Below are 24,218 nucleotides of genomic sequence, written 5' to 3' on the forward strand. Positions count from 1 at the left end.
GACACTGAGCCTATTGAACAGCTATTGAAATGAGATTATTTTATGAGTAACTTTGGGGTTGTCTAAACCTTTAGCACCAAGTGTTCCTTATTTTCATTTTCAAGTTCTTTTGGCTTTGCATTAGTAGTATGTGGATTAGGTTTATGACTCGTGTTCGAGTCTCATTGTATTTTCTTGAATGTTTTAGGGCGTGATGGTGACCCAAGGCGCTCGTTGGGTGGAAATTTGTGAAATCTCTTTGTTTGATTGGTGAGTGTACTACTCACATGATTGTTACTTCATGTCTTTGTTATACTTGAAATCTATGATTGAAATGCTTGTGTTTACTGATGATATTAGTTGAGACGAGGGTGTACTTTATCACTCTCGTACTCTATGGTTTATGTGACTGTTTGCTGTATCAATTGAATTTCTCTTGAATGTACTTGAACTGGTGTCGTTGGACGTGTATCCAACGGCCTTTACTGTTAACCCTGAGCTCAACTCCATTGGTGGTCAATTGAATCGAGCCAATAAGGGCATGGTTGAGGAAATTGACAAGCCATGAGGACTGTTTTGTGGAATCATTGGGTATGAGACTCTTGATTCCGGTATACTCGAGTATTACCATTTCTGAACTGGTTGGAGTTCAGGCCTGGTAAGGGGTATGTGAGGTGGACGGAAATTGGAGACAAGTGGAGTCTACGGTATTGGTTACTCTGTATCCATTGACGGAGCGTCAATGAGGTGAGATCAAGTATGACAAAAGTGGAAAAGGCTCTTGAGAGCCGTCCGTATCCTTTTCTCTCATTTATTGTGTGGTGTTAGTTGTGCTCACTTGATGAACGTATTTGAATTGTGTATCCTTGTGATTATGTACTCCTTGGATGCCTGAGTGATGGTACCTCATTGGGCGAAAGCTCACTCCGTTAAATTTTGTTTTCCTTACAGGGAACAACCTTTTGGAGACTATGATGTTTTGAGACACGAGTTGAGCTAGTTTTAATATATTCTTTTGTAAAGCTCCTCAATGGTTTGAAAAACCCTAAATGTACTTTGATCCAAATATTTTCCTTTTGATTTGTAAATTACAAACGTATGTGTATAAAACCGTTTAACCATGTTCATGTATCATATTTGGTTTGGAAATGTTCATTCTCTAGAGTTATATAACGTTATCTGTATTCGATTGGGTTCTGGCTGGATGGTGACGTGGCAGTTACTATTCATTTGCGGATCCGATTTTTTTTTCTTTTTTCGTTTTTCCGTTTTGCGATTTTGAATCGTGTAAGCGTGCTATTTTATTCCAAAACGTTTTAGATTGTGTATAACGGTCTTAGTAGTCCTGGCGAGAGTTGGGTAGGCAGTCCGCTAACCCCTTTGATACGCTTTAGGGGAAGGTGGGGCTGTCACAAAACTCCGTTTCCACTAGCTATAGATATGCAAGAAATTGTTTTTGCAAACTCAAGACACCTAATTTATAAAGTCTCAAGCAACCTTTAGAACTGTTATAAAAAGCAACTTATTCATTCTAAATTTTTGTTTGGGATAATTTCATAAACCTCCCCGGAGGTTTCTAACAATTTTACTTGGCACTCACAAATATTGAAAAATCTCACTTGCCTCTCTTTTTTTTTTTTTTGGGGGGTGTGAAACTCGCTTGCCTCCCTTACTTTAAACTATTTGTTTATTTACAGTTCATTTTAAAATATAATATTTAAAAAATTCATTTTGAGTACATTAAAAAATGTAATTCCAAATTTACCCTTTTGTACTTTTTATTACCAAAACTTGAGTATATTAAAAACAAATAAAAATAAAAAGTATAAGGATTTATTCTGATTCGATAAAATATAGTGCATTTTTTAAATACCAATAGTTAGTATTTGAATGTTCATTTGAAGTATTTGCAAGTTACAAAGATAATGTTTTGGGTAGTCCATAAAGTGTATTTGAGTTAATTTATGAATCTTTTACATATTTTCAATTTTATTTTTTTTTGGTCCAAACTGATGTATTGAAAATGAAAAAGATACAAGAAGAAAAAATGAGAGTTTTTGGAGAAAATGAAAGAAATTGAACTGATCATGTTTGATCAATGTCTTGAAAATGGTAGAGTATTAAAATATACCAAATCACATACAATGCTTCTATATGGCTGACATTCTCCACGCGCGTTAGGACTACAACATAACCGGTCCGTTAGCACCTTTATTTCTAAATACACGTGTCATGCTCTGCTCCTCTACCTATGGTAGGACGGTCAATGCCCTTCCTACCATAAAGGTATCCATTATTGTAGCTACTAAAATTTTCGGCCCAAATATGGTGGAAAGCATTGAAAAAGTTGAGAATGTCTGATAAAATTTTTATAAATATCAATTTTGTCCTTATATGTGTATTGAACAAATTTATATATATATATATATATATATATATATTCAAAATCGTCTCTTTCTTTACCTTAATTCTCAAACAACGTTAAAATCTCCTCTTCCTTTCTCTTCTTCTCTTTCCTTTCATTACTTAACATTTCCCATCTTTTCTTTTTTAATCTAAACATCCAATTTAAACATATAGACTAAGGGTGAAAGCTGTGGTGCCACGTCGGTGTCGTCAACCGCAGATGTGTCGATGGATGATTTGCTCGTTGCTGAAGACGTGGATGTTCTTCTAGCCTTGGTGGTTTCGGGTTGTTTGTGGCGTCTGTTTTGTCAAATAGTAATGCGGCTGTTTGGTCTGGTGATGCGTTGTTGGGCTCACAGATTAGTTAATATTACGGTTCTAGCTCTTTGGTCTTCGCCTATTTACATGTCGACCTATTATTCTAAGTATTAGGAGTTTGTTGTTTTTCAAAGGTGTGTCGGTAATGTGGCTTTTGTCGTATCTCTGGTTAACCAGAAATTAGATTATGGCCTTGTTTGGCAGACAAGTTTTTTGCCAAGTTTATCTGCTACAAATTTTTTAAAAACTTTAGCTACAATAACCTCAAAAAATTTCTCAAAAATTTTAAATTATACACTTCAAAATATTAAAAAAACACACTTCAAAATTTTTTTAAAAAACTTCTACATAAGCTACAGTAAAGTTTTAGACAAACATCCAAAAAACTCACTTGCCAAACGGGATATTTGGATTAGCTATTTTTCGAGCTGTTTTTCAAAAACTTTACTGTAGCTGTGTATATGAAAAACTTTTATTGTAGATATTTTTTGGATTGTTTTTAGAGGTATTTTAAAAATATATTTTTGAGCATTTTTATAATTTACAATTTTTTTGGGATATTTTTTAAAATATATACTGGCTCTGTTTCTATATATTAATATTTATTTATTTATATATATTATTATATATTTATATTAATATATATTTAATATACATATATAAAAATATATGTTAATATATATTAAAATGCATATTATAAAATAAAATTGAAATATATATATTTATATAAATATATATTATATAATACATAATATATATTATATGTATTATAAATGTATTATATTATATATAATACATAATATAAATGTATTTATAAATGTATAAATGTATATTATTATAAATTTATAAATTATAAATTAATATTATATAAATGTATAAATGTATTAATATTATGTACAAATGTATAATTAATATTACGTATATTAATGTAAATGTATAAATGTATTATAAATGTATTATATTATATATAATACATAATATAAATGTATATTATAAATATACATAAATATATATATTAGGTATAAATGTACATTTATATAAATGTATAACATATTTAATATATATTATTTATATTTTATTTATATAATATATAATATATAATATTTATATAAATGTATAATTATATAATTATATTATAAATAATATATATAATATGTAATATTTATATATATATATATTTATAAATATATGTAAATATGTTTTAAACAAAATATAACATTTATAATGTGTATAAATAAATATATAAATATATAAAATATAATATACATAGTAATATACAAAATTGAAATATACATATTAATATACATATTATAAAAAAATTTGAAATAAATATATTTATAAATAAATGTATTTATATAAATATATTTAAATAATTTATATTTATATTTATTATATATATAAATATATAATATTTATTTCAATTGATATAATATATATAATATTATACATAATTGAAATAAATATATTTATATTAATATAATTTTTATATATAATATAATATACATAATTGAAATATACAAATTGAAATATACACATTAAACATGTATATTTGGAGTTGTTTTTGATATATTATTTGGATATGGTGTTTTTGGAGTTTTTTTGTTTGTGTATTACTGTAGTATTGTAAATGAAAATATTATTTTTCAAAAAATGCTAAATCCAAACAGAGCGACATAAATTATAGTAAAGTTTTAGACAAACATCCAAAAAACTCACTTGCCAAACAGGATGTTTGGATAGCAAATTTTTCGCTTGCATCATAAACATATTTTTCAATCCATCTTTTTATATTCCCAACTAACTTTTTATTTCACATATATCATATCACAAAAAATACAACAATAATTATTCCAAATAATTATTTGGGTTAATCACATTTTATCCCCTTAAAGAATACCCCATTTCTCAATTTACCCCCTAACCTTTAATTTTGCTCACTTAACCCCCTTTAGGATAAAATTGCCCTTGCATTATTTTGACTTTTCATTTACCTTGTTTTCCTTTCTTTTATTTCTTTTTCTCTTTTTTCTTTATTTAATTCTTCCTCTTTCCCACAAAAATTTTCACCTTAATGATTGAAATTAAAAAAGAGAAATTGCGGAGATCTATCTTCTCCTTAAATGATTAAAAAAATATTCAAATCACTTTCCTAAAATACAATTTTTTTTAGCCTTTCAATTCTTTTAATTTTGAGTTTTCCTCTTTCCTTTCTAGTTTCTCATTTTATTCCCAAGAAAATATCTTAAGATGAAATTGTGACCTGATTAATAATCATCAATTGAAATTTGTGACACGTGGCATCATACAAAAAATCAAAATTAGTTTTTGAAACCATTTAAACCTTCACCCAGAAATATGCAATTAAAAACTCAAAACAAAAATTTTCTTTGAAATGGAATTTCTATTGGGAAAGATGAAAGAGAGAAGAAAGAGAAAAAGAAATAAAAAAAGGAAAATAATTTCATCTTATGATATTTTCTTGAGAATAAAATGAGAAACTAGAAAGGAAAGAGGAAAATCCAAAATTAAAAGAATTGAAAGGCTAAAAAAATTTTATTTTAGGAAAGTGATTTGAATATTTTTTTAATCATTTAAGGAGAAGATAGATCTCTGCAATTCCTCTTTTTTAATATCAATCATTAAGGTGAAGATTTTTGTGGGAAAGAGGAAGAATTAAATAAAGAAGAAAGAGAAAAAGAAAGGAAAGAAAGGAAAACAAGGTAAATGAAAAGTCAAAATAATGCAAGGGCAATTTTGTCCTAAAGGGGGTTAAGTGAGTAAAATTAAAGGTTAGGGGGTAAATTGAGAAATGGGACATTCTTTAAGGGGATAAAATGTGATTAACCCTAATTATTTGGAATAATACTCTATGATCTATCCAAACAAACGTTTCTTCTTTCTTCGTTGAGCTCGCCAGCGGAGCTCTGTTCTGGGTTCTACCGTACATTATCCCCATGATTTTTCTTTCTTTCCCGGGGTGAACGTGATTGTACTGACGAAAGTGGTTGCTTCTTTGACTTCCTTTGTTCTTATTTCGTATGTCAATGATGACTTTTTTGCGCTGCCTCTTTCCCCTTCTTCCTTGCCATTTGACTTTCATGTGGTTCCCCGATTGTTGTACGATTTTTTAGCAAACTGTTTTGTCCCTGAATTTTTGGCAAACTGTTTGGTCGCCCTCACTTCACCTTCAATTCTTCTCTTCTATTCCTCTTCGTTTCTTGCTTCTTCCACTGTTGTCGGAGAGCAGATGAGCTGAGGGGATTGGTTGTACATTTGTAGAGCACCGATTGTGGTCTATCTTCTTTGTCCTTCATTTTCTTTTCCTTTTTTTCTTCCTTTCCATTTTCCAAACCACACGATTCTTTTTTTGGGCGATCGGTTTAGTCTTATCTTTTGAGCTTCCGTACATTCGCTCCCCCATTTTTTTCCTCTCTTCTGTCTCTTCTCTTCAGAAACTGGTGCTCCATTCCAAAACCTCAAATCAGGTGAAATACAAGTCGAAAAGAAGAGAAGCCTAAATCCATGGAAGCTCATAACAGTAACGAAGATTTCACAGTAGGATGCATACTCTCCATCAAGACCACTCTTGGTGAAGAATTTCAAGGCCAAGTCTTGACCTTTGACTGCTCATCCAACATACTTGTTCTTCATATCCTTCTCATCCTATTTTTCAAGATTTTCCCTTAAAAAGTTTAATTTTTCCTTTTTAGTATTTTCGCATGCATTTACAGTATTTATTATGAATTGGTAATTTTGCTTGTGGCTTTTGAAATTCTTTAACTTTGGATTTGAAGAATACAAGAAGGAATAAATTCAGGGTCACGGCCAAAGAGGAATATTAGGCTATAAAGGAGTTTACTTTTTTGGGTCAAGGTGAAGACCCTCTTGATCACAAGAAATGTTTTATTGATCTTAATAACCTTCAAGCTAGAGAAGACTCTGCTATTAGGTATTTCGAATTAATTTTTTTTTAATTTCTGACCAAGTTGTGGATTTGGACTATTTTGTGATTATTGTGGTTGCTTTTATAAGTAGCATTTTTTAGGAAAGCTGAGTTGGAGGTTGAAAGATTTGGGATTGGTATTACAGCTGAAGCTCAGAGCATTTTTTATGCTCTGTCCAAAACGTAAGTTTTTATGTTTGTCAATTCTTTATTGCTGTTTCTTGGTCTTCTATTAGCGGTTTGACTTTCTCAATATGATTTTTCGGTATATTTTCTGTAGTTTTTTCTTTCCTCTTGTACTAGTTGAAAATATTGGTTCTTTGCAGTCTTGACTTGTTATTTCTATTTTGTGATAAATAAGTTCTGGTAATGCTAATGTTGTTATGACATCCAATTGTGGCAAAAAGCAGATTTTTGCATGAACTAAATGGTATGTTATTTCATTTTCAAGAATTAACTGTGGTTATACAATTCCAAGGGTCTATCGTCAAAAAGAAATCTTTACTAATCAAAATAATTATTTCTAATGAAAGATCATAGATGTTGGGTAGATAGTATGGCTTCCATTTAAAGGTACTATCAGGTTTGAGATTCTTAATTTCATAAAGTTCATTGGGCTATTGGAATAGCTTAGCCTTGAGCATCAAATGCATAAAACAACTCCATTTCAGAAGTAGTGTTAGATGCAGAATTGGAGAGCGAAACTGCTGAACAATCTTATTCCTGTACGGAATCTCCTTTTTAATTTTTCAAATGCCATTGTGCACTATATGAATGTTGTACGCAAAACAAATCCATCCATGTTGTCTAAATTCATGAGAAGACTAACATATTTCTTCTTGCTACCTTCTTGCCAACACCACTAAGGGAGACGTCAGAAGATGGTTAAGGCCTTTTTTAGCGAAGCTGAAAGAAAAGAGTCAAAAGTATATACTGATATAGTAGCTGTTACATGATTCTGGAAAATGTAGTATTTAAACTAAGTCAGGGTATATTTTTTTCTTACCTTGGTTATCCAGTGTTATTTTGGGTAAATTTACCAATTGAATCTGAATGGTGTACTCGTTCAATCTTCATTTGAAGTGATCGACAAAACTTCAATGTCAAGGAAACATGTCAATCCTTCTAAATGGCAGTCTTCTGCTTTCAACTTTGGTATTTAGTTTTCATTTCTTCATATAGGAATCTGGTTAGAATCATCTGATTAACTGAGCCTGAAATTGTTTAATGTCTATAGGCTTAATAAAAAATTTCTGAGGAGACCAGAAGAATAAGCTCCCTGAGCTTCTTAAAAATGCAGTTAACTGACTCATGGACATGAATACAAGTAGTTGGCTATGGTACTTTAGTGAAACTCCACAGCATTTCTGGCATCCTGAATCCATTAAATGCATAGCATGCTGACATTTTTGGGCATAGCTAATAGAGGTGCTACACGGTGGTGATTCCCCTACCCCCCCTCCAAAAAAAAAAAAGAATGCTTCACCAAATTTCTCTCTCTCTCTCTCTATCCCTCTCTCGTGCACGCGCACACATTCACACACATATCCTTATTAGACTGTCGCATTTGAATATTTAATACATTCAGCTGCCTTATGATATCCAGAAAAGAACTATCTGGATGACCATTTGTATGTTATCGTTTAAGAAGAGTTGTTTTAGTGATTGTTATGGTGTTATTTACTATTAGTGACTACTTTTCATTTAGTATTTGTTCTACCTTTAAGTTTATCTTATGCATAACCCCAAATAAAGATGAAACAAAGGATTATGATTCATATTACCAGTTTCATCATGTATACAGGCTTCCAGTGTGCTGGGACAAGACTACTATAATTGTGATGAATGAAGTGCGCGTTAGCAGCCCATATCTTCCTAAGTCCGTCGTTGGAGGAACTCCAGCTGCCAATGAGCGAGTGCGAAAAGTGGTGAGACTGTCAACTGGGATGCTTCTAAATGTTGAACTCTGTTAAGCGAAATGCATAGTGTCATCTCACCTCATTACTGATTTTTTGATCTTCTGTATTTTTGCTAGCCTGAGTTTGAGAGGAAGAGATTACAAACTTGCTATGCTGGTCAATGACCATGTTACTCTGTCATGCATTGAGGGTGAATTGGGGCCATCATGTTCGGATAACTAAGGGAATGGCTCCTCAACTCTCTGAGCATCAAGTTCTTTTTGGATTGGTACCAAGTTTTGATGGAGAAGTTTGCCCCATGCAGTTGTAAGATGTTAGAAGTTTAGGCATTTAAGGAATTTTGTTTTCAATAAACCCTGAGATTTGCTTTTTTTATCACCACATTACTTCCCAATGCATTTACTGCTGCATGCTGTTAATTTGCTAGAGGGCATGGTTATATGCATCCAGACAGAATTATACCAAGATAAACTCATGAGCTGATGCCTATTAGATTGTAAAATGCAGTTTCTCATTCTGTTCTGGGATGATCAATGTATAGCAGGAAAGCTAGACAGTGAACTTCCCAATAGCTGCCTTGGAGAAAGATAGAAATAACTGTCTTTAGGCTGAATATGCTATTAATTTTTCACTTACAGCACATTAGATCAGAGCTGGGTTGATTATTGAAGTCAAAAACTGCTGTGCATACACGTATACGTAAATGTAGTCATATGTCCTCAATTTTGTGGTTATATTGACCACTTGTGCCTATTTTGAAAGGTCTGGTTGGAAAGGGGGTCGTGGAAAGAGTTTGGCTTTAGGGTAGAGTAATTTTTTCTCAAATTTCTTTAAAACAATATTACTTCTTACCTTGTTGCTTCGTTTCTCCAGAGGATTGCTTGTATGCAGGTTAAAAAGTTGGCTGTCATCATTTTGTACTGTGTATTGAGAAGATTTTTGTTTTACCATTTTACGTTTTCTGTGATTTTCTATAGGCCAAGCAATTGGTGTAATTGACGATGATGCTAAAATTTGTTGAGCTTCTTTCATTGTTGAACACTTTTGCAAAATATCCCACCAGATATAATTGTTTTGCATCGATTTTTTGCTGTTCTGTATTTGGTATTTGAAATATGAAAGGTGCAATTCCCTAAACAGTCTGTCTGCTTGTTTAGTTTATAGATGAAAATGGACAAAGGCAACATGTGTGGCAGACATCGTGGGCTATTAACACTCAATTTGTTGGAGGTATTATCATGACTCATGGGGATGACACTGGCTTAATGCTTCCGCCTAAGCTAGCACCTGTACAGGTATTCAAAAAGGTCTTCTATTGGTTGTTCATTTTTTTTCTCTGATACTAATGTTTGCCTGTAATTGATGCAGAGGTCAGTGGAGGCCTGCTTATCTAAGGTCTGGAAGCTACAAAAGATGGCGGAGAAGTAACTTCGAAGAACCAAAGATGAAAAGGATTTGTTATTTCTTAGTAACTGAGAGATTACAGGGAAAGAAGGAATGAAAGCTATGAAAAGACAAGTGAAAGGCTATGACAAGGCTATTATCAGATATCCCATTGCCTGGCTCTAACTTTTCTATTTATAACATTCTATGTCAGTCAGTTAAGTGCAGCTATCAACTGCTACTGACCTCGGCTGACGTCAAAAGATTCCTTACTAACAAACTTATTAACAAACTACAACTGCATGGAAAAAACAACTTCTGCATGGCCGTAACTAACGTCTCTGCATGGCCGTAACCAACTCCAGCTAGCTGTATTTCCACTGCATTTCCGTTGCTGCATTCGGCACCATGTGTGTGAGGACCCGAAAATTTTCTTATTTATCGAATATTACAAGTTTACTTAAATATTTATTTACTCATTTTCTCCGAATTATTTATTTCGACCATTTAAAAATCCATTTATATGGAACAAAGCCTCTTTTATATTTTAAAGCGTTTTGTTGGAAAATTCACCTTTCGAAATTTCATTTCATCCGGAACAATGAGTACACGTTTTCGAGGCTATATTTGGATCGGGAGTGTATTAATATTGGAGAATTAAGAATGATCAATAGTAGATAAAGAAAAGTTAATTGAGGAATTAAAGGTGAATGAGTTCTAAGTAAGTGTTTACCGCTTGCGCGTCGATAATTTTCCGAAAGATGCGCTGATACAAATTTATTGGAGATTTGAGGAAGTAATACAAGACTCATGTGAAGATTCACAAAATTCATCTATTTTAAACTCCTAATTCAAGCTCATTTAATTATTTATTTGGCCAATTGCCCTGAATATTATTTTCTAACCTTTTTAGACCTAATTATATGGATTTATAGCTTAGTTATATTTTTAAAGTGACTTGTTTCAAAATTTAATTTTTGGAAGCTCGTTAAGTGAAAATAGTGAATACGCGATTGGAGTCAATAATCGATTCGAGAATACGATAAGCTTGGAAAATTAGAGGCTTGCACAATGGTCTTAAAATAGGTGTTTTTATGCCTAAGTATTCAAGTGATAGTTAGTGGTACTATCGTTATAAGAATTTCTTAGAGATTTCGCGTTATCGCGCTTAAATTGGAAATACGCGTTTTCACACGCGCGATTTAATTGATGGACTTTAGACCCTTAGTTAGGGGCAAGTAAGAGTGAATAATATTTATATGAATATGGGTGTATTAAAGGTTTAGTGCACTAGTGAAATGAACGCGAGAGGAATCGAGTACAAAACGTGCGCGTACGCATACTATTGAAGGGTTGACTTTTGCACCAACTTGGGCCACACATTAAAGGTTCTTAAGAAAGCTTTATTTAAACAAACACTCCCTCTCCTCACTCCAAGAACAGCCGGCCAAGGGAAAGAAAAGAACCAGCCTTGTTCCATCACTTTCTACTCCAAATTCTTGCACCAAATCTCAATCGAATCAAACCAAAATTGAACTACACCTAGTTGAACACTTGGGGATTGAATCTAGCTAAAAAGGGGGAGCTTTTCACGGTTCATTTTGAAGCAAGGAAGGCCGAAAATTCTGTCTTGTTCACCAACACAAGTAAGTGGCGATCAATCCTCAAATTCTTGGCCTATGGAAGTTGATTTACACTTATGAGCTTAGATATTCATGTGGGTGGCTTGTTATTGTTAGAAAATTTTGAATGTGGGCTCTATGAACTCCCACTCTTGGGTTGATGACTGATATGGTATTTGATGATGGATTTAATGTTGATTTAGTGCTCAAATTGGTAGATTAATGGTGCATAGCTAGTATAAACTTCAAGGAGTGCATGGATGTAAAGTTTCCAATTCTGCCCCTGTTATGATCGTGCCTCTTTTTGCGGAATTTTGTGGTTTTAATGGCTTGTATATGATGGTTATATGTTGTATAGATGGTGTATAAAGTTTCATCGAAAAATATTGAGGTTTGGTTGGTCAAATGGATTAATCTCACAAACTTAGCAAACCTGGAAAAATTTTCCTGTAATGCTCAGACAGCCTTCTTGTTTCGTCCATAACTCTGTGCTCCGACGTTGAAATCAAGTGGCGTCAGTGGCATTTGAAACTAGACATTCCCAGCTTTCCAACTGTATAAAATGCAACCCTAATTCCACCCGAGTACCCCGTACCAACCGTTTAAAGATGACTGTCCTGTTTCTCTGTTTTCCTGGAACGAAGTTCAGAAGCTACAGCTTGAGGCTCAAATTTGAGCTAGTTGTCTGCTGAGTTTCAAAACGATTTCTTCTGTGAAATTATATTTTTATGACTGTACCAACGCCACCAACCATGCTCAATTCTAAGTTGAATTGAGTGATTTGTGATCAAAATACGAAACCTGCCCTGTTCTTGAAAACCCTAAATTTTGGGCAGAATTGATGCTAGACTTGGTGTGGACTTGCCAATTGAGTTTCTTGGAGTTAAAACACTTACCAAATGTACCATGAATGTTCCTTAGGCTTTTCCTACACAAATGAACTATGTTTGAAGTATTTTCCTTGACCAAATGTTTGGAATGGAAAACAAAAAGCTCAAGGCAGTTTTGCCTTAGGATTTTTCGAAACTTTGGTTGTTTGGTTGACTACCTTTCCGAAGTTATTTCTCCATGAAATTTGGTAGAGGGACAACCCTTATATAGTAGTATTATACTGCTAATTATGGTGTTATTCCAAGTCCGTTTCATGGTTCAACTAGATTTCCAAAGTTCATGACTTGATGTTGGAAAACCCATGTTTAGCAAGGAAATTTGGGTAACTTTGAGCTACCGTATCTCGGTGCTCAAAACTCCAATTTTTGTTCCACTTACTTTGTTTTAAACCTTATTTATAACTCTAATTGAGTTCCAAATTTCAAAGGCTGGTTCGCAATGGGTGAATTTTACCGAATTTCCAAAGTTGGCCAAAAACCAACCCCGAAAGCTGTCTTCATGTTCAAAACAGCAACTTTGATCCAACTTTTGAATACTTTCCGTCTGAAATCATGGAAAAGTATATTCTATAAACTTTTAGTACCTTGGAAGAAGTTTCCAATGGTACCAAATTTTCCAATTTTGACTTGTAAAGCGTGAGATGCGATTTTTCTAATGTATCGTATCAAAACTGAAATTTTTTCGAATTCCAAGGAAATGGAGTTTTTCAAGTACTCCTTATTTCTTCAATATTACTTGAACGTTTTATACTTGATCTCCAAGATGAAAACTAAATTTCTCTTGTACTTTGAAGCCCCACTTGAGAGCCTCGATTTAGGATAATTTAGGCTCGTTTCACGAGACTTTCTAAGATTGTACTATAGTACGATCTTCTTTAATAGTAGGGGTTTGCGAATGATAGTCTATTATTATTTGCTCAGGCGCACACGAGGACCTTCAAGAGGATCCCACAGTGAACGCCTAAAGTTCCGAGGGACATTTCTTCCTCATTACTTATATTGGTGAGTGTCAAGTGTATGAATACTTGATACATGCTTAATTGTTATGATTGTTCAGAGATTTTGAAAATGGAGGCGAGTGTGTACTTTACCGCACTTGTTCTTATTTGAAATGAATGACTCATGATTCAAATGAAATGAATGAATTATGAATGACTTAATTGAATAAAATGAGATGATTGAATGAAATGAAATGGTATGCTATGGTTGCATATGTCGTTGGAGTGAATCTCCTCGACTCTCAAATGTAAATGGGGGACGCCCAAACTCATAGGCCAACCTTGGACTCGAGCCGGCATGGGCTTAGTCGGGAACCTTGGCGAGCCATGAGATAATGAAGCTCGACCTAATGAGAGGTCTTGCTTGGCATACTCGAGGAGTATCGCCTAATAAATGTCTTACGGGCCCGGGAGGTGCACGGTGGACGGAGGGAAGTAAGTGATGATCTACGGAATGGAAATACCGACCCGGTTGACGGAGTGTCATCGCGGGAAGGTATACGAATGACATCGGCAGAGCAAGTGGAACTTAGCTCTTGAGAGCTACTATATCCTTGAATTGTTTCTGTTTACTTTTCCCGCTCGAATTGTTATTTGTTGCAATATTGTTGCTCTATTTGTTAAATTGGGATTGTTACTTGAACAATGTGCTTGCATGTGTGTTCTTGGCCTCACGAGTATTTTGCTCACCCTGTAGATTTGTTTTCCTTAACAGGATTTGAGCTTGGAATGAGATTCGGAGGAAATTCTCTTTTGTGTACTCTTGTAATAGGGTTCCAACTCTTTTATCTAGACTTTTGGCTATTGTATATTTTGGACTGTATTATGGAAACCCGATGTAAGGATTGGGTGATTGTTATATATCGTTAAGCTTGAACGCTTCCGCACTAATTGTATTATATTATCTGGTTGTGGCCTTTTGGCACCGCTATAAACTTGAACATAAATTGCTTGAGTCCTGGCGAGAGCTAGGCAGGCGTCCCGCGGATACCCTTTGGTTCGCCTTAGGGAGAAGTGGGGGCGTCACAATGTGGGCTAACCAAGTGCGTGTATCAATACCCTCCCCTTACAAGGTCCTTGTCCTCAAGGACTGAAATTGGGAAATTGCAATTGAAGATCCTGTAAATATTCCCATGTTGCATCCTCTGGAAAACTGTTGCTCCATTGGACCGACACTTGCGTAGCCGAGGCCCTTCCTCGTTTGACCAAGCGCCTGTCCAATATTGCTATAGGCTCTAAAAGAAGTTGACCCTGCTATGAAACCCCAGCTGGAATGCGAGCCTGAACGTCCCCTGAACCCACCTTCCTTTTGAGCACAGAAACATGAAAAGTATTGTGAATACGAACGTGTGCGGGCAGTGCCAACCTGTAGGCTACTGTGCCAACTCTTGCTATCACCTGAAATGGACCAAAGTAGCGTGGAGATAGTTTCTGGCAGTGATGACTCCTCAATGAGTGTTGTCTATAAGGTTGAAGCTTGACATAAACCCAATCACCAACGTTGAATTCCTTTTTGAATTCCCTTTTTGTTCTATTTTGATCAGCCAATTGTTTCATTCTGTGTTGTGCCTTAGTCAGGTCGTGTCGTAGAGAATGAATGACCCTCTCCCTAGCATGCAAATTTCTGTCAACCGATTCCACTGATGTAGCTTCAAGCAAATAAGAGACATGAAGAGGTGGAGGTTGGCCATAGACTATCTCATAAGGAGTGAACTTAGCAGATGAGTGATAGTTGGTGTTGTACCAGTATTCTGCTAGTGGTAGCCATAAGCTCCACTCCTTAGGATGATCACTAGCCATACATCTCAGATAATTTTCCAAGCATCTGTCAACCACTTTCGTCTGACCATCACTCTGAGGATGGTAAGCAGTAGACATGTTCAACTTGACATGTTGTAACCTGAAAAGCTCTTGCCAGAAGCAGCTCAAAAAAGTGGGGTCCCTATCACTTACAATTGTCTGAGGTAAACCATGCAACTTGTAAACCGTATCCATGAATAGCTGAGCAATTGAAATGGCTGTGTAAGGATGGGCCACTGCCATAAAGTGCGCATATTTACTGAGCCTATCAACCACCACCAGAATCACCTTCTTGCCATGTGAGGGGGGCAATCCTTCAACAAAATCCATAGAGATGTCTGTCCGGATCCTATGAGGTATAGGCAACGGTTGCAACAACCCCGGATAAGCTGCATTATCTGATTTATGCCTCTGACATACATCACAAGAGGCTAATACTGAGCCACATCCTTAAACATGTGTTGCCAATATAAGACCTGTTTAAGTCTCCTATAGGTCACCTCTACTCCAGAATGCCCTCCCTGCGAACTGGAATGCCACAAGGAAATCAGCTTGTTCCTCAATGCCTGATCGTTGCCTACCACTAGTCCGCCTTTCCTTTTTAGTAACCCTTGTTGCCAGGAGTAACTACCAGGGAGGTGCTCATTGTGAGCTACCTTTTGAATCAGCTCCTGAATGTGCCTATCTTGCTGCCTACTGTGTTGTATATCTTTGATCAGTGAAGATGTGATAGTGACCAAAGCATACATTGAACCTTTCTCTAGTGGTCTTCTGGAAAGTGCATCTGCAACAATATTATCGCATCCCTTTTTGTATTGCACCTCATAGTCAAACCCCATTAGTTTGGCTATCCATTTCTGTTGCAAAGGTGTGTGGACTCGCTGCTCCATTATGTACTTCAGATTCTGATGATCAGTTTTGATAGTAAAGTGCCTTCCCATCAAATAAGCTCTCCACTTCAAGACTGCAATCACTATTGCCAACATTTCCTTTTCATACATAGATAGAGCCTGATGCTTGGGACCCAATGCCTTGCTGAAGAATGCCAGAGGTTGCCTCATTTGCATCAGCACTGCTCCAATTCCATTTCTAGAAGCATCAGTCTCCAGTATGAACTCCTGAATGAAATCTGGTAGAGCTAAGACAAGAGGCTTACTCATGGCTTCCTGCAAGTGTTTGAAAGCAAGAGTGGCCCCCTCATGCCACTTGAACTGGTTCTTTTTAAGCAAATCTGTTAATGGTTTTGCAATTTTTCCATAGTTTCTTATGAATCTCCGGTAGTATCCAATGAGCCCCAAAAATCCTCTTAATTCTTTGATTGTTCGAGGTATAGGCCAATTCATGATTGCAGAAATCTTCTGTGGATCGGTCTGAACTCCGTTGGCATCAATAACATGTCCCAAATAGTCAATCTGTTGCTGAACAAAAGCACACTTGCTTTTCTTTACCTTCAAAGAATACTGCCTTAACAATCCAAACACGGTGTTAAGGTGTTGTAGATGTTCCTCCCACTCCACACTATATATCAGGATGTCATCAAAAAAGACCAGAATGAATTTTCTTAAGAATGGCCTGAAGATATCATTCATCAAGCTCTGAAAAGTTAAGGGAGCATTGTTTAGTCCAAAGGGCATAACCAGAAATTCATAATGACCATCATGAGTTCTGAAAGCTGTCTTCTCCACATCTTCAGCCTTCATCCTGATCTGGTAATACCCGGACCTCAGATCCAACTTGGTGAAAAATTTTGCCCCATACAATTCATCCAGTAGCTCCTCTATCAAAGGAATAGGGAACTTATCCTTTACCGTGGCATTATTCAATTGCCTGTAATCAACACACATCCTCCATGAACCATCCTTCTTTTTTACTAACACTACTGGAGAAGAAAAAGTACTAGAGCTGGTTCTGATAATGCCACATGCAAGCATCTCAGCCACTAGCCTTTCGATCTCACACTTCTAGAAGATAGGATATCTATAGGGCCTCGCATTGATAGGTTCAGTCCCCTCATTCAGAGTAATTTTATGGTCATGAGACCTTTCTGGTGGCAGATTGTTAGATTCATGAAACAAATCGCTGTACTCATCCAACAAGTGTTCAAGTTCCACTGAATGGCTTACCTGATGTTCACTTATGTCAGTGGAGATGGTGCAGAGAGATAGTGGTTCTGAGGTAGGGTCTTGTACTACTCTGATCAGGCATAACTGTGCCTCAGCAATTTGCTCAGGCTTTTGAAGGAGCTTTTGCATCTTCTTCTGCCGGATTAGCTGCAATCCTTGCTGTTTGATTCCTCTTAGGACCACTTTGTGACCAGTTTGCATAAATTCCATCCGCAGTTCTCCAAAATTCCACTTCATATCACCAAGGGTAGTCAGCCATTGCATGCCAAGAACTAGCTCACAACCACCTACTGGTAACATAAGTAAGTCTGCCTTGAACTCTAGTTTTTGCATTTTCCCAGTGAAGTCCTTACAAAGGTCCTGAGTGGTCAACTTATTCCCATCAGCTACCTCTACCACCAAGGGATCAACCCTCTGTGTAGTCAAACCCAACTTCTGTACTACCTTAGGGTGAATGAAATTATGGGAGCTACCACAATTTATGAAAATGTTCACAGACTGCCTTCCCACATGACCAGTGACTCTCATAGTTCTAAAATTAGGAATACTCATGTTGGTCATGGCATTAAGAGAAATGTGTGCCAGTTGACCTTCATCCAGTGTGTCTTCTTCACTACCTGACTCATTCTCCTCCTCCCCTGACATATCATCCCAAACCTCCAACCTGTGGAATTATTTATTACCACATCTGTGTCCAACTGTAAACCTCTCATCACACCAAAAGCATAACCCCCTAGCTCTCTTCTCATCCATTTCTGCTCTACTCAACCTCTTGAAAGGTTTCTTAACGACTAACTCCTTCTGCTTTTCATTACTAGGTAGTGCTGGAAAAGTAGGTAGGGGTAGGAGTGGCTTAGAATCTACCTTCCATTTGTGACCAGATGGATTGGCGTGGAAGGAAGCGGAATTGCTGGTATGACATGGATAACTTGTGAAAGGATTGGATAACCCCTTCCCTTTCTGCTGCACAAGCACCTTAGCTTCTTCAATCTTGGCCAGGGTCCTAGCATGCTGCATGTTTTTAGGCATGAACATCCTTACAGTCAACTGGATTTCTGGTTTCAACCCACTCACGAAACAGCTTGTGAGGACTTGCAAATTCCTTATATTTTCTCAAATTCCCTTTTATTTGAAAATTATTTGGTAATTATTATTCATACCATCCTACGGCTAAATCACCCTAGAAAAGTGCCAAAAGTCATAGGAAATTAGGGTTTTCCTATTCGTTTTCAATTCAAGGTGAAATAAGAATTTTCGTGTATCCGCAGTGTAATTATCCGGTACAGAGTACGGATCAAATTTGGTGCTTAAGAGTGACTTTTAAGTGAGAAATAATATGTGATTAGAAGCAATGATAAAAAGTTAGTGAAAAGAAAAAAAAAACCCTAGTACGTGTGATTTAAGGAAAAACGGCTCGAACCGACGCGTACCGTGTACTACCAATTTAACCACCACTTGATCACCACTTTCTTTCCATACAAGCTTATCACTAATTGAGCAAAATATCTTCCCTCTCATGGTTATCTCTTGACCAAAATATGTGGCCAAAATGCAAGGAGAAGAAAGAGAAATTTTTGTGGTTGTAATTAAGCCAAGTGTTGGCCAAACTTGTGGCTTAGATTAATCCTAATCTCTTGTCTTCTTAACTCCCTAAGAACAGCCTTTCTTCTTCATTTTTTCTGCTCCATAGCCGAGACAAGAGAGAGAGAGAAAGACAAAGAGAGTTCATCTTGTTCTTCTCCAAATCTTGAAAAGTTTCTTCTATTCGCGCAAATCTACTCCGATTAAGTTGTTATCTAGCACAAGGGCTACCTACTGGTGTAATTTTCTTGATGAACAAAGGCCTTAAACACTTGTTTCTAGTCTCCTTGGAAAGGTATACATGCTAGAACCTTGACTCTCCGATTAAATTCGCGATTGGTTGCTAAATATGTCACATATGGTTGAATTATTGATGTATGTGGTGAAATAGAGGCTTGGATCATGATTTTTCATTTTTATTGGAATTTTTACAGCTTTCCTATAATTTTTCTAGTGCTTAAAAATTGGGGCTTTGATGTTTATAATCTGATATGGGAAGTTAAGGTAGTGAAGCAAGCCAAAAATAAGGAAATTAGCAATTGATTGCAAGAATCCCAGATTTCTGGAAAATTTCAGTTCAGTTCTGCCCGATTTTAGTACTCATAGTTAGAGGCCGAATTAGGCTTGGCGTAAAACATGAAAGTTGTAGAGAATGGTATTTTATAGGTGCTTAAAACATTTCAGCCCAATCGGAGTAAGGTATACTGAGAAAAGGGCAAAATACTCTCGCTGCCCTAGGATGCATTCCAGTGACCCGTGTTCGACAATTCATCTAGTGAATCATGTTTGTTCACTATGATACGTACTGATTTAGCCAATGACCAAAACATCAAAGTTTTAGTGTTATGTCTTAGCTTTTAAACGCCTCTAAGAACACCTTAATCGGACCTTGGTAACCTGAGATATAGCCATTTAAAAGTAGTGCGGTTAATTAGCCGATTAGTTGGATTTTGGTTCTGTAAATTGGGAATTTGACTAGGTTGCATTGGAAATGGGACTAAGTAATCTTCATGAAAATTGTAGCCCTATGTCTTAGCTTCGAAACGGCATAATATTCATCCCAATCCGATAAGCGTAGCCTCGGATGTGTTCTTTCCGCAACCACACGTCAAATCTGTCTTTTGCTAGATTGCATTTCCGCACTTGTTATTAGTTTAATTCTTGTTCTTATATTGTTTTGAGCCTATGGAACGGCTATTGACTTGAATCTATGATATGTATGACTTTGGGATTGGTTGAGGAAAAATAATGAAGCCATAAATGGCTGGAAAATAGGTAAACACAAAGGGCGTGCTGCCCAAATTTTCGCTTAAGAGCTAAGTTTCTATTTGAACTTATATATTTTCGATTGGCAAATCCTATGACTGTTTTTCCATCTTAAAACATGATCCTTCTTCAATTGGAAACTCCAAATATTTACTTACTCTTACCCAAATAAAGAGGAGTGGTTTAGAGTTTTTCTTGGGTATTTTGTCCTCCCTTTTACATGAATTTCATTAAGGCATTTAGTCTATAATATCTACTTGAATATGAGATGATTTTGAACCATATAAACGATTCTGAAAACAGTATTTCTTAGCCTATCTAGTTGGATTCTGACTTGTCGTTAGTTTAAGGATTTCCATTGGAAAATTTTATAACTCTTTTGAATTTGGTTTCTCGCTTGGATTACGAAACCCTAATTATTTCCGACCACATATTCAAATACCCTCTTTTCACTTAAGAATCATCTTTATACGTCCTACTAGTAATTAGTCGAACTTCCTTTAATTTTACCTAGTTGATTTACTAGATAACTTGTAATATGTTCTCTTGCTTAATTTTAGGTTTCATTGGTGATTGAGGAATTGGACGTTATTTTGCTTGTATAGGTGAGTGTTCTTTGTTTGTTATATTTCCTTGACTTATTGGCTTGTTATTATTGATTGATAATGTGTTAAGTGCTTTCAATGATTGGCCAAAACGAGTTTTCTAGGCGAGTGTGTACTTTATCGCACTCAGCCTAAATGATTGTGAAATTTTCAATGATTTAATGATTGAAACGTTACTTGTGCATGAATGTAAGCCTTTTGGGCTGAACTGGCCACTGCCCCTTGTTACCGATCGACTCGAGCCAGAAGCGGACTCGGTCGGGCGATATAGTGACCTGGGTGAACGTTTGGTATACTCAAGTATTACCTTGTAGGTTGGTGGAGGTTGGTGGAGCCTGGCCAATGTCCAGGAGAGGGTGAATGAAATGAACGAACGAACGAACGAACGAGGGTTTTATGTATAAACGAAAAATGCATTTTCAAATGAATGAAGGAAAGGGGAATGACAGGAGAACGAACGAACGAACGAATGCACGAACGTATCCTTTTAATGAATGTGTTTATCGCTTTGTATTGTAAATGTTTTCTTGAATTATGGGTTAATGTATTGGGTTTATTACTTGTATATGTGTTCGGAACCTCACTGAGTTTTCAATCTCATCCCTTTAGTTTTGTTTTCCTTAATAGGGGACGGCGAGCAGGATGAGAGCATAGTGTAGACACCAAATTTTTACTCGTTTTTGTTTTAATTATCTCAAAATTTTATCTTAGACATTTTTTAAAGCATTTTGGACATCAAATCTTTTAATTTTATTCATTTTTGCTTATTTGTCTGTTAATTTTAAGATTTTTTGAAAAAAAAAGAGAATTGCTCACAAAAAAAATTCTTTAAATTTTTAGATTCAAATTAGGAAGGTTTGTTGTTTATTTTGTTAAAAAAAAAAAAAAACCCCGAGAGCGGGTTTTAGGCAGTTTAACAGATTCTGATTGAAAAAAAAAAAACGCAAAAAGCTGCTTCATTATAAGGGTGTCATCGGATGGCAAAGGAGAGAGCTGGAGAGGAGGTTGGTTTGTAGCCATTGAAAGGAGGGTTTTAGGGTTTCTCACTTAATATATAAGGGCTGAAAAGAAACCGCAGCCAAGGGGGATGAAGTTGATGGCTAGAAAATCCAGAGAGGAAACAGCAAAAGAAAGAGAGAGTCTGGGCTGGGGTCGGCGGCTAGGTTTAGCAAAAAGAAACGGAGAGATAGAGAGAGAGCTTACGTGAAGAGGGAGACAGCTGAGAGGGTGCAACGGCAGAGCTTGTGAGAAGGAGTGACGGGTGAGGGTTGAGAGAATAGAACATAAGAGGGCTCTTGGCTGGAAAGGACAATAAAAAAAAACAAGGGAGTAAAAACTAAGCAAGGCCGAAGGGAGGAAAAGGGGAAGGCGGCAGCAGGTGAACGAAGGGAAAAACAAAAATCTGGAAAAGGGAGAGAGAGGTGGAGAGAGACGGAACTGAGCAAAAGGAAGTGACGGAGGAAGAAGAAACCCGGAGCCTAGAACATCAAGCTTGGGTCTTTACCGAAGACTGCAAATTCATCTCCTCCGATAGCTGGGGGAGCGTATCCCATCTCTTGCGGACTCTCCAGCGCCGGAATCTTTGCAGTAGAGACTTTGGCTTGCAACCCCAGATCTAAATCTTGCTGTCCTCAGATCCCTCACGTTTAGCCAGTGTTTCCCAGCATTAAAGGTAACCCTTTCACCTTCTTCTGCTCATATCTCATCAGACTTGGGAAGAAAAGTAGTTGAAACCTTTGCCGCCATGCTTGCTGTCGCATTTTTTTTAGTTTTCCGTCCTTCCTGTTTGAGATTTGGTAGGAAAAGAAAACTGCTGTATCTGTGATCTTGCGTCATCATTTGTTTATTTTTATTGGGTTGAGGCTCCTATGGGGTCAGACCAGGAATCCGTGGGTCTGTTTCGAACAGCCTTTCGGTTCTGCTTTGTTTCATGGCGTGGCAGTGGTGACTCATACAGAAGACATGAAACCCGTGCTATTTTGATGATTTGTTGTGTCTAAGGAAATGTCCATTCCCAGTGTTAGAAAAATAAAGCCTTGTTGAATTTTGTTTGTGAAATCTGTGTTTTGTTGGTTCGGGGTTAAGAGCATAAAAGCTGCTGCAATGTGTTTCAAAGCCCTCGGCTTGTTGCAGCAGCGTGGAGAGACCCTGTTTCTTTCCTTTGGGTTTTAAAGTTTATGTGAGTTTGGGTTGGCGAGATTATGGGTTTGATTAGAATTTCTACACGGACACAATCACATGAGACGAGCTGCAAAGTTTGCAGCAGAAATCTGAGTCTCCTGGCCCCCTTTTGTCTTGATTTCTGATGTCCGCATGCTTGATTGTTGTGTGTAATGATGGTCTTATGAATGTTGGGTTTCAGAGCAGTGCTCAAAGTCTTTGCAAAATTGTCTGTGGTGGCTAATGAGCTGCCCAGTTGTAGAACCCAGAAACCAGCAAAAAAAAAAGTGAAAGCAAAGCTTCAACCATGCTGCATTTCTTTTGTGTTTCTCGTTTTCTGGGTTTGGCTCCCTTCGGTTGGGATAGATGAGGGTAGGCATCCGTGCTTAAGCTATGCTAAGATTTATATTTGAAGATTGGTGTGAGTTTGATTGATGAATGATGAGTTTTGTACAAAGTTTCCGGCATTTCATCCATGCAAGTATGAATCTGCAAAAATTGCAGCAGAGCAAAGGTTGCTGCACCTACTTTGCTATCTTCCTCTCCCGTGACCATTCACTAGGCTTCAACCCTTTCTAATTTGTTAATTACATCTTGTGTGGAAAGGGGGCAGGGGAAGATGGGTTTGAGTTCGCATGTTTGAGGTCTAAAACATTTGAATCATGTTCGGATATTTGCTGAAAAATAAACAACGAAGTTGCTGAATCATTTCTGCATTTTTTCCAGAATTTTCGTATGATATCTTTCCAAGTTTCTGGTCATTTGGATTGTGATCATCATGCAGTTTTGTTGCTCAGTTTAAAATTGTGATGTTGGGTTGAAGAAAATCTAATCAAAGCTGTGCATTTGAATCGAAAATCTGGTCTGCATGATGAAAATGGAAAGAAAAGCCGTGGCTGGAAATTTGCAGCAAGCATTCCTTTCTGTTGCCTTCCTCGTACCATTTGCATGGCATTTGCATGAAACTCTTTCAATAATTTCACTTCGACCCCTTGGCTTCCAACCAATGCTGCTAAGACCCAATCAATCGAATAATCTCCTCAATTTGGTCCTTGGTAGTTTTAATTTTACAACTTCATTGCTTGTTTGCTTTAATTAACTACTATGCTTTGTTTCAATTGAACTTAAGTCATGACTTTAGGGGCTTCATGATCAAGAGAGCTTTGTATTTGCGCATTTCTTTTAATTTTTCTCAATTAAAGTGGTACCTTGACCTTTTTATTGT

The 24,218-nt window shown here is 36.4% G+C and overlaps 1 pseudogene; it reads left to right on the top strand.

Annotated features, from left to right (window-relative positions):
* Window positions 1-5,691: 5,691 nt before the first annotated feature.
* LOC113729756 (uncharacterized) lies at window positions 5,692-8,915 on the top strand (annotated as a pseudogene).
* The last annotated feature ends 15,303 nt before the right edge of the window (window positions 8,916-24,218 follow it).

Source organism: Coffea arabica, chromosome 2e (assembly GCF_036785885.1).
Source record: "Coffea arabica cultivar ET-39 chromosome 2e, Coffea Arabica ET-39 HiFi, whole genome shotgun sequence".
NCBI lineage: Eukaryota > Viridiplantae > Streptophyta > Magnoliopsida > Gentianales > Rubiaceae > Coffea > Coffea arabica.